This window comes from Lytechinus variegatus, chromosome 1, assembly GCF_018143015.1.
Source record: "Lytechinus variegatus isolate NC3 chromosome 1, Lvar_3.0, whole genome shotgun sequence".
NCBI classification, from domain to species: Eukaryota; Metazoa; Echinodermata; class Echinoidea; order Temnopleuroida; family Toxopneustidae; genus Lytechinus; species Lytechinus variegatus.
In genome coordinates this window covers 35,769,496-35,783,444 of record NC_054740.1, presented here as the reverse complement: position 1 = coordinate 35,783,444, position 13,949 = coordinate 35,769,496, and the positions used below count along the sequence as shown (strand labels likewise).

Below are 13,949 nucleotides of genomic sequence, written 5' to 3'. Positions count from 1 at the left end.
TAAACTTGACAAACTACTTCAAATCACCATTTGATGACAATTAATCATAAATTTCTGCTCGCGATTTGCGCTCGCATTGATAGATATCAAACTCATGCATCTTATGCATAATTACAAAAGTGCTTTAAATGTCCAGTTTTCAGGCCATAATATTAATAGATTTCGCGCTCTCATGCTTAGGAAGAGAAATAGGAAGATATTCATCATTTCCTTATGATGACATAATGTCCTTATAGAATATCCCGGTCCTATGTCAAAACTCAAAGTAACAATAATGAAAAATATCAGCTCTGTTTTAACTGTGATACTTTTACACCTCACAATTTTTCCAAAAAGTGCTTGCAATACAGAGCTTAAAGTGATCCCCTTTTCAGATCGGAATATCATATATTTTTAGCTCGCGCTTTGCGCTCGCTTTATTAATTTTCATGATAAAAAAAGGGTATTTAGAATAACCAAATTCTAGGTCGAAATCTGAAACACACGTTTATTCAGATACGCAGCTTGTTCTCCATTTAAATAATTATCCAGTTTCAGATCACAATATAAAAAAAAATGTCTGCTCGCGCTTTGTGCTCGCATTATTAATGTATGAAAATTTCCAATAACTTAACCTTTTCATAATTTACAAAACATGATAGAGTGTCCAAAATTTTTCCGCTCGCGCTTCGCGCTCGCATCAGTAATGTTAAGTTTTGTCGTATCATTTCCACGATTACAAGTGCTTAAAATTTCCATTATTCAGGTAGAAATGTCAAAAATTTTCAGCTCGCGCTTCGCGCTCGCAATATTTGAATGTTGAAATATGTAACGTCTTCATGGCTAAGTTCAAGCAGTCCATAATAGGTACGTTTTCGATCAGCTCAAAACGTATATAAAAATTTTCCGCTCGCGCTCTGCGCTCGCATTAATAATTTAAGGAAGATCCCCACTTCCTCATCCTTTTCATGATTTACAAAACTTGAATAGAGTGTCTCGTTCAGTAGGTCTAAATCTCGAAATTTTTTGCTCACGCTTGGCGCTCACACCAATCGTTTAGTTATATACCTATTCTGTTAAGTTACAAAAAGTGCTTAGAATTTCCTTTCCTTAGGTAAAAATGTCTAAAAAAATCACCTCGCGCTTCGCGCTCGCATTATTTGATTTTTTTTAATATGTAGCGTCTTCATGGCTAACTGCAAGCAAGTTCTTAACAGTACCTTTCCATCAGTTCATTTCTGCTCACGCTTCAGGTCCGTAATAATTATTCACTTGCATACTCATCTTTTTCCAGGATAATAAACATTGCCCAGAATGTTCAAAAAAAAAAAAAAAAGTACATAAGATTTTCCCCCCAAAAAAAAAAAATAGCTCGCGCTTCGCGCTCGCATTATATAAATAGGGATTATGGTTATATATATTTATGTTTATTCATAAGAATAAAGCTAAGAAGTGACTGATAGGACTACCCCTTTAAAGAAACCAAAAATCCCGGCAAATATCATATTCGAGTGGCCGATCGGGGAAAATATGGCTGAAAAAAAAAATCCGGGCCCCCCCTATTGGCGAAGGCTGGATCCGCCCCTGTAAACCACAGTAATTTACACAAATTACTAAGCCGCCTCTGGCCTTTCCAGACTATATTCAGTCTTTGACATCATCAGATTGGTATTCGAATACAAGATCTTGATCTTGAAGTTTGAACCTTTCATACCAAAAGAGACTCAATCAAAAGTTGAAAGGACGATAATTCAGTAATGGGTGCCAATCATTCTTATTACTAGATCAACCATGATAAAGTCAATACTATGAAACACCTTGCAAGGCCTTAATGGCTTGTATAAAGTCCAATGTCAGATCTAGGATTTTGTATGATCGTTAATCATCACCGGGTCCGGTGCAGAAGAAAACAATTTTGTGTTTCTTAAGGAATTTTAGCAAGTTCATCAGATAAGGATATTTTGATGTATATTTTAGCGTGATTTGACCACTGCAGGCAATCTGAGGGTATGGTATTGTGTCAATGAAACACATACATGTACAAATTCTGGACATATTAATAGCAGCCCCTTCCACACAGTCATAACCCCCCCCCCCCCCACTATGACTTATCTCACAAGATGATCCACAATATTTCCATATATTTTGTTGTTCTTTTAGGGGGGGAACGAGCAGATTAAGTATTAACAGATGAAACTTAATAGAATAAACACATAGGCCCCATAAAGTTCTCATTTATTAATTTTGTAGAAGTATGGACTGGATATATTTACGTATCAAAATAATCTAAAACCAATACAATATCTGGGATCTATCAACAAAAAAGAAAAAAATGGTTACTAAAATGTAATCAACTTCAGAGAAAGAAATACAATTTAGACTAGATGCATCTCTAGGTGGTTTCAAACCGCCTCGATCATGAGAATCCCTGTTAAATTACGAGAATTTTTTTAGGCTAAAAATATACCCATTAATTATTCCTGCATCCACACCACCCCGAAACATATCCTACGGGATAAGTTCCTGAAGTTACGAGCATGCGCATTATGGTCTGATAAGCAAGCAAGGCACGAGATTCAAAATCACTAGCTCAGCAGCCACCCAAGGCGCCCACGCCCAACTACACGCTAGGCTAAAAGTTCCCGTAAATTGCTTTCACATTGCCAAAATACCTGCGAACTTGGAAAAATCCCCGTGAAAGTTCTCGTAATTTTGACAAGCACCTAATATTTAGTGGGTATTTTCTTTCGGGAAGATTACGTGTAATTTGCTTTCACATTGCCAATATTGCCTGGTATTTTCTGATCGGCTAAATTTCCCGATCAGAAAATACCTGGAACTGACGAACTTCGAGGCGGTCTGAAACCACCTCTTGACAATAAAAACTAAACCTCATGAACCAAATTCATATTTTGTAGGAAGCCTGAGAAGTTACCATGGTATAAAAGTTTAGTGGCTTCATTTAGGTCAAGTTGGACAATGACCTTTAGGATAAAATAGAAGTAATGAATAATGGACAACTCTATTTAACCAACAACTTTTGAAGTATAATGTATTGAACCCCCCTTTTAGAATTTATTGACTTGTGGTTTTTAATAGAGAAATTGTAAAGACCACAAAAAATACTAACCGAGGGATTACAAGTATCTCCTCTAAGTTGGGTCACTATTCTAGATCTGTATATCCTTTATTGAGGATTTAATAAAGATAAAGATTCAATAAAACAGAAAAAAGTATGATTTTCATAAAATATATCCATCAGGCATCTTTAAGGAAAAAATCTATTTCCCACAAAGGCATATATTTTGTTTGAGCTGTAACAAAATGCATGTCCTTCCACACAACTGACTGGCTTGTCTATTATCAAGGGAACATGTCTATTATTTCATAAAAGTATACAAGAAATAAAAAAATTGACCCAGGTCTACAAATTAAAATAATATGTACATGCAGAACAAGAACTAAAACAAGCTTGTCCCTAAACAGAAACTTACTTAATTCAGTAGAGTAAGAGGCACAGTGTGGGTAAGAAGATCTATGCCCCTTCATTATCAATACCATTATACCACACCTGAGATATATCTGATTTCACATCACAATGTTCTTCCATCAGGAAATAAAGACTGTTTTTCATCCCTGAGAGTATTTAAAGAACTCTTGTTTTGCCCCGATATTAATCCATCAATGTCTTTATACATCTATCCATTGAGAATTTGTCTGAATATGAAGCTTTGTGCGTGACTTTACAGGAAACATTATACGGTAATGTTAGAAAAATATGTATGAATGTGATACTCATGAAATGCTGCCCTATATTTCTGGCCAATGGTAACACCATATGAGCAGGGGAGGCATGGTACGTGTACTTCAGACGGGTACAGGGAAAGAGTAATTCACATAACATTATTTGAAAATAAAACCAAAATGTTCATACAATGGGGAGGGGGCTGCAACTGATTCGATGGATGAAAATAAAAGAAAGATTTTTTTTTAAATGTAGGCCTATTTCTTATTATGTATACGGGTGAGTTGGCTCAGTTTGTAGAGCGTCTGTCTCACAACCGGGAGGTCGGGAGTTCAAACCTAGCTGCAGACGTTAAAAGATAGGAGTTTCTCTACCCTGTTTGGTGTTCAACGATTGAAAGGATAGAGCAACGTTCTGTTCAGTGGTTGCCGGGTCGACAATCAGTTGGGCAAAATGAATTTCCAGAAGATTCCTTTTTTCTGATGGATTTATATTTTTTTGCTACATGTATTATGGGGAAGCCAGTTGAAGCTTCTAATATCTGAAATTTGTTATTGATCTTTTGAAAATATCCTTACATCACCTTAATTTCTTTCAATATTGTTGACAGAAAACATAATAAAATATTTTTGCTTGAGGCACTGTTATATTTAATCCTTAGATAGATTGAATTTATGCCATTGAAGATCCTTGTATGATTTTTTTCTGAGAACTGTCAATTTCATTCATGATTTACAATGTTACCGTTTCACCTTCACAGAGAATCCACTCAGCATTGACATTGTGAAATCATGGTCTCATAACAGACCATCAAGTTTAGCCACCCTGGTTTTTATTGCCAACCTGTCTGCTTTTTATTAGCCATAAAACCCAAGATGCAGTCTAGGTAATACCATGGACCTACTCATCCCATAGTACTTTAATGTAACAAATCTTATAACATTTGGAGTTTTCATGATTATCCAGGATGATTTTTTTCTTGTGGCAGTGGTGATTGAGAAAAGGGGCAGGGTGGGCATACCATACATACACGTATAGAAAGAAGGTACAGAGATCGGTTTTAATGCATGGAAACAACTCAAATGTATGTATTACAGCTCTAGAAACAACAACTAAATCGAATAGATTCAGTATTTCATCAACACGACACAAAGTTGATGATATTCTCATTTATATTCTTTATTTATTTGGCACATTAATCTACAATTAGGCCTAGTTCCTTTTTGGCACAAAGTTTGACTGTTGTCAGTTTCCACAGAAATACTTCCACTACAAAAATACTTATCGAATATATAGTAGAATTTATATTATCGATTGATAGGAAGAAGGGCATGGAATATGGCAGCTGATTCCGAAATGAAGGATATATTTTTGGACAATGTAGCAGTGCTGGATTATTAATTGCATGTACTTCTAAAGCCAATCCCTTTCCCATGGATTAGTTCAAATTATACTGATGCCACCATGACAATGACGAATATAAATTTTGTCTATATAGGCTAGCTGCTATAGACTTACAGATAACCCATAAGCGCAAGTGAATATGTATGTAGCTTGATAAAAAAAACCTTTGTACACATAGGCCTACATGATTTTGAACTTTGAAGAAGTTACATCCCCTTTCAAAATTGACAAAGAAATATGAAGATAATGAAGGCTACATGGTTTCTTTTCAACAATTGAAAGATGACAAAAAGATCTACATCCAGATGAACCATACATGTCTCTCTGCTGTGCTGAAGGCATACATGTAGAAGCTGTTGTCAACAAGCCATGCAGATATTTTAAACTGTTACACCGGTCTTTTCAACAGAGAGTGAAAATGGAGTCTCCTGTAAATCATCTTTTGAACTATGGATAACTGGCAGGCATTCATAATGATATACTTTAGGGGAAATTCTTGTTGCCAGGCAACCCACAAACTGAAAGAGACTGGGGTCCCCTAGTTCACAAGTTTACCTCACGTATCACAGAGTAGTCTTCGATGCAGACATCTAGGTATCAAATAACACCAAGGAATGGCAAAAGAAATGGGGGAAATGCAGTTTAAAAAATCAAGGCCTGCTGTAGGTCTATATGATAGAGTACAATGAAACTAAAAAGTAGTTTTTGTCAGTCTATTAATCATTATCTCTAATGATTAAGTCATTACATGTATGATGTATGAATTCTGGACCATGTTACATAAAAGTTACTATATGGTAACTTTGCCATCCAATGATATCTTTCATGGAATCCTTGATTTTGATTGGCCGATGAGCATTGTTACCATGGTAGTTGTCATTGGATGGCAAAGTTATTAAAATGGTAACTTCTGTGCAACAGAGCAAAGGGATGCTATGGTACAGCAAGTTCTTTGGTGGATGTGATGAAGCCGACAATAATGCCAAGAGACACCTACAGAGTAATAACCTGAAGGAGTGAAACATAGAAACAAACAATATTGCCATGCAGTTGGAAAACACATTTCACTATCAATCAGCACACTTTCCAAGCTCGTATTTTTTTATCAACCTTTCCTTGAAATCTCTTCCTGATCAATATTGATGAGGGGCCATCACATTTCAAACTAAAAGATTACTGCAATTGGGGTTAAGAGGTTTTCCCATCAGTGACAATAAATTTCAGTGGGTGCCATTTCTGTCAAAACAGGTAGCCACATTCTTACCCAACCCATGATTCAAACCGATAACATTTTACACACAAACTGACGGAATACGGCAATGTTGTTGTAAGGGGAAAGAAGCGGGGTGCCTCAAACCATCCCGAGGTGAATTCATCACGTTACAAATCCACAAGTCTGGCATGCACGCACTAAAGCTAGGAGAGATTCAGAGCAGCACCTGTTTGAGTCTAAATCTGAAACTTAGACCCCTCCGATGTGCAATCTTTGTGCCTTTGAACTTGAGGATAGTTTCTCAAGAGGCAGAAAATATCGTATGAATTGCTTGCCGAACATCTCGAGGATACAACATAGAGGATGCTTAGTAACCTGAGATTGAACGAAAGACAAAATACTGACAGATTTCTCACCAATATGATTCACGGGAGAAAAAGATTTTGACATTCAGATGGAGAGCTTATGTTCGGAAGTAAAGAATCATTTTGTGACACTACACCAAAGTTGGAAGTTCACAAAATGCTTTGCCATTGATACCATGTCAGGGCATTCTGCTACAAATCTTTCACAGCCTGGCAGCACATTGAAACAAAGGGGCACAGATCAAGTAAACGAATCGCAAAGTTTGGATTTGACATTTGGAGAATATTAAGCATGAAATCATTCACGTGTGACACGTACACCCAACAAAAATAAGTGCTTGAACATTACATAGCTGCATGTTCCTTGCCTACGAGTGCAACCATTTAGGCGATATAAGAACAACATTTATCCTACCAATGTGACTAAAACAACATCCCACCAAGAATATGTGTTGGAAATGTCTACGTGCAAACACACTCGAAATACAATCCATGTTTTAGATGAAAAATCTCTATAAATGAGCAGAGGATGCTGTGCTGGTAGGGAAAAATAATTCTTTGAGAAATTTATTATTTGACAGAATAATATATGGCACATAATCATGATTTCTAACAGATGAGTTATGGGTTGATGTCCTTCACCCAAGTTGCCTCCAATTGACACCTTTTCGTTGAGAAGCCTTCAAAGATTTCATGCTTCACCCTCAGCTTTCAAATCTCAAATTGAAGGCCAAAGGTCAATAATTGATATCATACTGAAAAGTGCCTTTGGTGTTTAGGTGTGGGGAAGAGGGGCCAGGTTTTCATGATATTACAAACATTTATCTGACTCCAATCTTGAACTTGAGAACCACTACTCTGCGAACAACAGAAACAACACTAAATTCCTTACAAATTCCTCTAAAATTTTACCCAAACGGCCAAAAAAAAAACAGATTCATTGCACAGATCCCATTGAATAGAAATGGTATGACTATAAAACCTGTGTGTTCTTCAACAAGGAAAAACATTACAAGTACAAATGAGGGTGAACTGATGTTGAATGTACAGTGTAGGCCTACTGCTTACTTGCATTCTATATGTAGGACCTATGCGATTGAAAGTTACAGGAATTAATTTAAAAGGCAATCAATATCATTTTCTACAGCAAACAGGTTTCAAAAAGGCCCATCTCCATGTATCTCCATTTATATAATATGAAATAGTGTGGACGTATGCTAATTGCAACCCACAAAAGGGCCACAATAATATGTAACGTTTCCTTATTAAATGCAACAGGCTAACAGCATTCAATGTATCTCGTTGCATTAAAACACCACTGCAATTTTACGTTTTTGTTCATGAATTTGCCTACTATGCACACACAATGGGCAGTAGTCGTCAATCAAGTGCTTTAAATGTCTATACAACACAGCCCCACATGCATTCCAGCAATGCAGATGCAGCACTGCATGGTGTCGGCAAACAGAATGAATTGAAGGGAGAAATGCAATATTGAGACAAATCTGCACCACGTTAGATCTAATACTGTCTATTTGAGGTCCCTGATATATTAGATTTGCGGCACGTATTGATCTCAAACTCTTCCAAGCGGCTGGTATTACATCCTTCATGAGTTGTATGAAAACCAGATATGTGATCGTTTTGTGGGGCTAGTACAAGCCTTTTGTGTTATTTCGACTTGGAATGTGAAATTAATGACTTTCAAAATAATCTAATTTCTTTGAAATAAAAAATATCTGAAGCATCAAATTGGAATTATGAATTAAGGGAAATGTATGAATTAATACCTCAAGGTTAATACTGTTTTGAGTTTTCATGAAATTTCATGCATGCTCTAATACCATAATCCTGCCTGAATCATTTTCTTGTCCACATAAGATTTACTGTTTTCAAGTTGAACTTTTTTTTATTCTATTCATGTGTAGGCCTATAGCATCTAACAACAGCACTGTCTACATGTATATATAAATATTATATTCCTAGGCATCTGACAACAAATAAACTTCTTTTAAGAATTCCAGGACTGAATTGCTCCAAGTCCAAGAACATTGCAGATAACTACAAATAGACAAAAAACAATCTTTCAATACTTTCAGATATACACAGAAATGCTCTTGAATACTGACTTGTCCTACAAGTACAACTGCTTAAAAACATCAATTCATGCAGATTGCAATTTCTATTTCTATTTCGATATGAAATATTCATCTGCTTGACTCTGTCTATAGCACAATGGAGTGAACTGCACTTGCACAAAAAATACACAACAAAGCTCGCAGTCTGCAAGCCTCACACCCCAGCAAAATCCCTATATCTCTGTGGTATTTTTAAGCAAATCGATAGAGAGTTGCACAGCATGGGAGCATTCCGATTCCGAGTTGAATTGTGGATATGTGAGCTTCCACTCAAGTTCACCAGGCGCCTCCATTTGATATCAAAATTGACTTTGGGATGGAAGGCTGACAGCCACTGTCACAAAAGGTTCAGGTTTGCATATATCATGGAGAGGGGGGTATGCACAGGCTCATATTCTCTAACCTCTTATCAAGTAGAAGATATACTAAAACAAGGAACTTGAAAGAAAAAAATATAGAATTGGGATAAAAAATGTTACTTTTTTTAACAATTAATCCACATGTTTAAAACCATTTCCAAGGGAGGCAACTCGGCAAGGTGGACGATAAAAAAAAAGGTTATGCTTATTTATCAGTTATGCAAAATTTGGAATACATACATGTATTGGTTGATACATTATTCATTACTTTTTTCTAATTCATATTACTCTGAATTTCTGAAAAAATTCAATTCCCATATCTTATACATTTAATTTGAACACAAGGCTATTGCAGTTGAATTTTGATAACAATTTTTTTTTCTTCACAAAACTTATTTCATTCTCTATTCAGGATTCACAAGTTCACACACAGGGTTCAATTTTTTTTTTACACATATTACCACTCATTCATGACAAAGTAAACATTAATGTTTTCAAATGTATTCATACTGTGGGATTTCATTTTGGATAGGGAATGTCAATAGTTTATGCTGAAAAACTGTAGAGTATAGGGATATACAGCAGCCAGCACCAAAAGTGGCATACTTTTCTGCTGTTATAAATTAAACACTACCATTTTAACACTCGTTGTGCTAAATGAACATGGAGCTTTTTGAAAAAATTATTCATTTCTTTTTTTTTGGGGGGGGGAGTAATAAGCATGAACAAATAGTTATACTGTCACTGAGATGATTGCAAGATAAACATTTGTTTTATATGCATTAAAGTATCTCTGATAAATATTCCTGATTATAATACATGTAATTCACTGATAATAATTATCTTTTGCAAAACTCCCTTGATTTTATCAATTATTTGCTGAGGTATGAAATCCCTGGTGGAAATATTTAGATTAATTTCTTAAGAGGTAGTGGAGTGGTAAAATCATTTGTCACACCTTGAGTCTACCCTCACAAAGAGTCAATCAAATGCTCATATATATTTGCCGATATGATCTCCCAAAGTGCATCAACAGTCACCCGAATCATTGAAAAAGCAGGTGTCTGTCCCCATTTTCTTTAGTCTTCAGAGACCTCTTCTTCTTTATCTTGGATCGGTCAGCAAGACCTCTCAGCTCATTTCAACAGTGGCTTCAACACCCAACCTGTCAATATTTTCAATTCCTGTTTGCTTTATTATCACCGCACTTCTCGATTGTTTGCAGCACTTTGCCCCGGCATCTTCTTGATCAAACGGGGATAAAAAAGACAACGGACACAAAAATGGCTACCATTTGCAAGCTCTTGTCTACTGTTTAAGCTGAGAAACTCAGCCATGTTTACTTGGTGCATGAGCGGCATGACCCGATGGGGGTCCAAGTTCCAATCTTGTATGAATATTGAGCAAACAGATGGAAGTTTGCCGAGATTGTTTCAGGTGATAACTTCAAACTTCTAGGGAGTAGCGCAAGCATTAGAGCACCGTTTGGGAAGATCTAAAAATATGCTGCACAAAGCAAACATGAAATGAAGGGCATAGTACTCCTGTACTATGTTAATTTCATAGAGCAAAAAATTACAAAATTTCCCAAGAAATGAATACTGGTATAGTTTATAGTAAGAAGTTCTATGTGTCTTTTATTTTCAATTGTACAAATGTACTAACAAATTGTCAGGTTGCATCATGACATAGACACTAGGTGTTTTGAACCAATATTTTACTTTGTATTAAAGTAAATTTTCATTCGTCAAAAACTGAAGTTGCTGAACATTTGGTACATGTACTTCATGTTGCTGATTCACATACCATTATAGCATTTCAATTATGAATCCAATAAAATTCCTTCAAAATTTTCTCCTTCTTAAAATTTGACAATAAATAAATTTGAAAAAAAAATCAATAGTACATGTACATAGCAAATGATTTCATCTATTTTCTTAAAGAGATACCAATTCTACAAGGATGTCACTGAATCTACATAGCAGCAGATTAACCACACTCATGCTGGGGTCACGCTGGGTCATGCTGGGGTCGTGTCAGTTCAAGCCACTGGAGTAAGGTCATTTGGACAGTCTGGGTTCAAATTCAGGTCTCAGTGGGATAAAGCTTCTGGAGGAATTTAAAATGTCTTTCTTGATGTCTGGATTTAATTGACTGCTGTCATAAAGTGTCATAATATAACTGTTTGCAAAATTCAGACAGGAAGATCACAACCTCCAAACGTTGATGTATATATCCTTTCAAACCTGCCCAATTACAAATATAGGCCTCCATGTACATGTACCTTAGAAATTACTTTTTCATGCCTCACAACACAAGTCTGCATTAGTACCTGCCCATATGAACAACATAAATTTCCTTTATAATGAGCCACCAAAAAGACCTTCGGATTCTTAGACTACGTTCTGACTACGGTCCTAAAACTAGTTTAGAGGAAACTAGTTTAACATGTATTGAGAATGGTCAAAGCGGTCTTGGAAGCGATCTTCCAAACCAGTTCAGAAAAACCACCTCGCGATGTAGTTTTTAAGATTGCTTCGCCTCAATAAACTGGTTTTAGCACAAGTGAGGACACAACCGTTCTTCAGGAAGCGATCTTTGCACATTTTGAGCGCACTACTCCACACGAAAGGTATAGAATTCCTATACTGCGGCTTCGAATTTCGCGCGAACCGTATAACCCCACTGGGAGCGTTTTACAAGATCACTCTACGTAAAGTGATTTTGAAAACCACTTTCGTGTGATCAAGTTGGAACGCTAGCAAAGCGATCTTCCAAACTGGTTTCCTGAATCGGTTTCCAGTAAACTAGTCTTAGAAAGCTAATGAGAACGGCCTCGTATGTAGGTCTTTGATATACACGGTGGATGCATATTCTTAGAATTTTTGCCTCATGTTAATTTAAAGTTCTCATGATTTGAATAAATAGGCCTACATGTAGCCCACATGCGACTATTAGCTAGATGGTGTTTTCTTACAGGGAAATTTTTTAAACTTTGCTTTCGTACTGTAAAAATACATGAAATAGATGAAAACTAAATTACTACTTCTCAGTACCCTGGGACCTCAAAGAGTGAAGCCACGAACCACTTAAATGATAAGTCTTTTACAATATTTGATGTTTGGCCAAACAGTCCCATAAACTAGCCTCCAATTAGAGGCTTAAATAAACAGCTGGCCCAATTCTGAACAGGTCTAAAATACTTAATTGTTTGATGATTGCAAATGTCAATGACCAACAATGCATGAGCCCCAAGTTGATTTATAGTTTAATTTTCAGGTCAGAAGTTTAACCTCAATAGGTGTTATCCAAAATCTTCCTTGCATTATTATTTCCATGCTATATCATATAATACAGTATAATGCAGTTAAACTGTTGAGACATGACACGCCTACGTCTCATGCCTCTAAAATATATTTTTTACCAATTAGAAATGATGACTTGCATTCTGAAAATAAAATATCATTCATAGTTGCCACCAGTCTACCAACCAAGCAGACATTTATTTTTTTTACATCTACATGTATGAAAAATTAATGTAAGTACATGCTGCCCCAATCTTCCTCTTAGATTTTATAGCAAACTTTTGACATGTCTAGACTCCTTGTTCAAAACAAAAATGTCAAAATATATCACTAGTAGAACATAGAATCATTGACCTGTACATAAATCGAGACAAAAGTTGGCAATAAGCAATTTTAAAGGGCACGATGACATATATTTGCACATTTTTCTCCTAAATTAAAAAAGGAATGGCTTGAGAGAACTATAAAGGTGAGTAAGGGAGGTTCGACTGTGGTATGTGCTTACGTGCCGCTCAACAATAAGCGCATCACACAATAAAAAGACAAAAGACACCATGAATCCAAATACAGCGAACTTTGACTTCTAAGATTTTGACATGAACTGTAAGCCTCGAGGGGGCAGACAAAGATTAGGGGTTGACAAAAATATCACTTATTTCTACAACTGCCTCCTGTCAGATCCTGCGCATTAAAACAATATTGTCTCTGGTATTCTTGATGAAACAATGTAAAATAAAAAAATGACCCTTTTTTTTAATAATCAGTTCAAATCACTCTGAAAGTGTGTTTTATTTGATTATTTCTAGTTTTATTTATATATATTTTTTAAACCAAACTTGTCAAATGATATAAAGCAATGCCCTACTGCTCAATATTTTACTAAATAATTTTCAAAGAGGATTATGTACAAGTAACATACATGTAGGCTGTAGCATACAATCTAGAAGACCTACTATGAAAAAATACATATTATTGTGACATTATAATACCACTGGAATAGTAGTATATCCCAACACCACCATCCAACATGTAAACTAATATATTGCAATTACAGGTATGCATGAAGTCATGAAAGTTGACATTCACCTTTCACGATAGAATCATTCACTTCTATATCTTGATACAAAGTTCAGATCCATCTGCTACATTTCATCGCAATATGTTAATACATGACCTCAAATGAACTTGGGGTCATTCTCAAAGGCCATTGTCATGTCTACCATTAGCTCAAATCCATACTGGCCTTGAAAATTATATGCAATTTACACAGGACTTATCTTTTTATGAATTAGCAGTCATAAAACTCAACTGTGTGAAGCCAATGACTGTTCTCTGCATTGATAAAAAAAGAATATTGAGGGGTGCCCCCCCCCATTTTGGGTGTTTTCCTAACATTGATGGGATTAGAGTTAACTATGAGTTCAATGAGAATACTCCGCAG

At 35.9% G+C, this 13,949-nt stretch overlaps 1 long non-coding RNA gene across 1 annotated transcript; it reads right to left on the bottom strand.

The window, feature by feature from the left end:
* Positions 1-2,944: 2,944 nt before the first annotated feature.
* On the bottom strand, positions 2,945-13,266 carry LOC121412836. Its single transcript, XR_005969679.1, has 3 exons — positions 13,254-13,266; positions 6,239-6,243; positions 2,945-4,307 (listed from the first exon to the last, which is right to left on the bottom strand). It is a non-coding gene; the product is annotated as an uncharacterized LOC121412836 (long non-coding RNA).
* Positions 13,267-13,949: the final 683 nt, after the last annotated feature.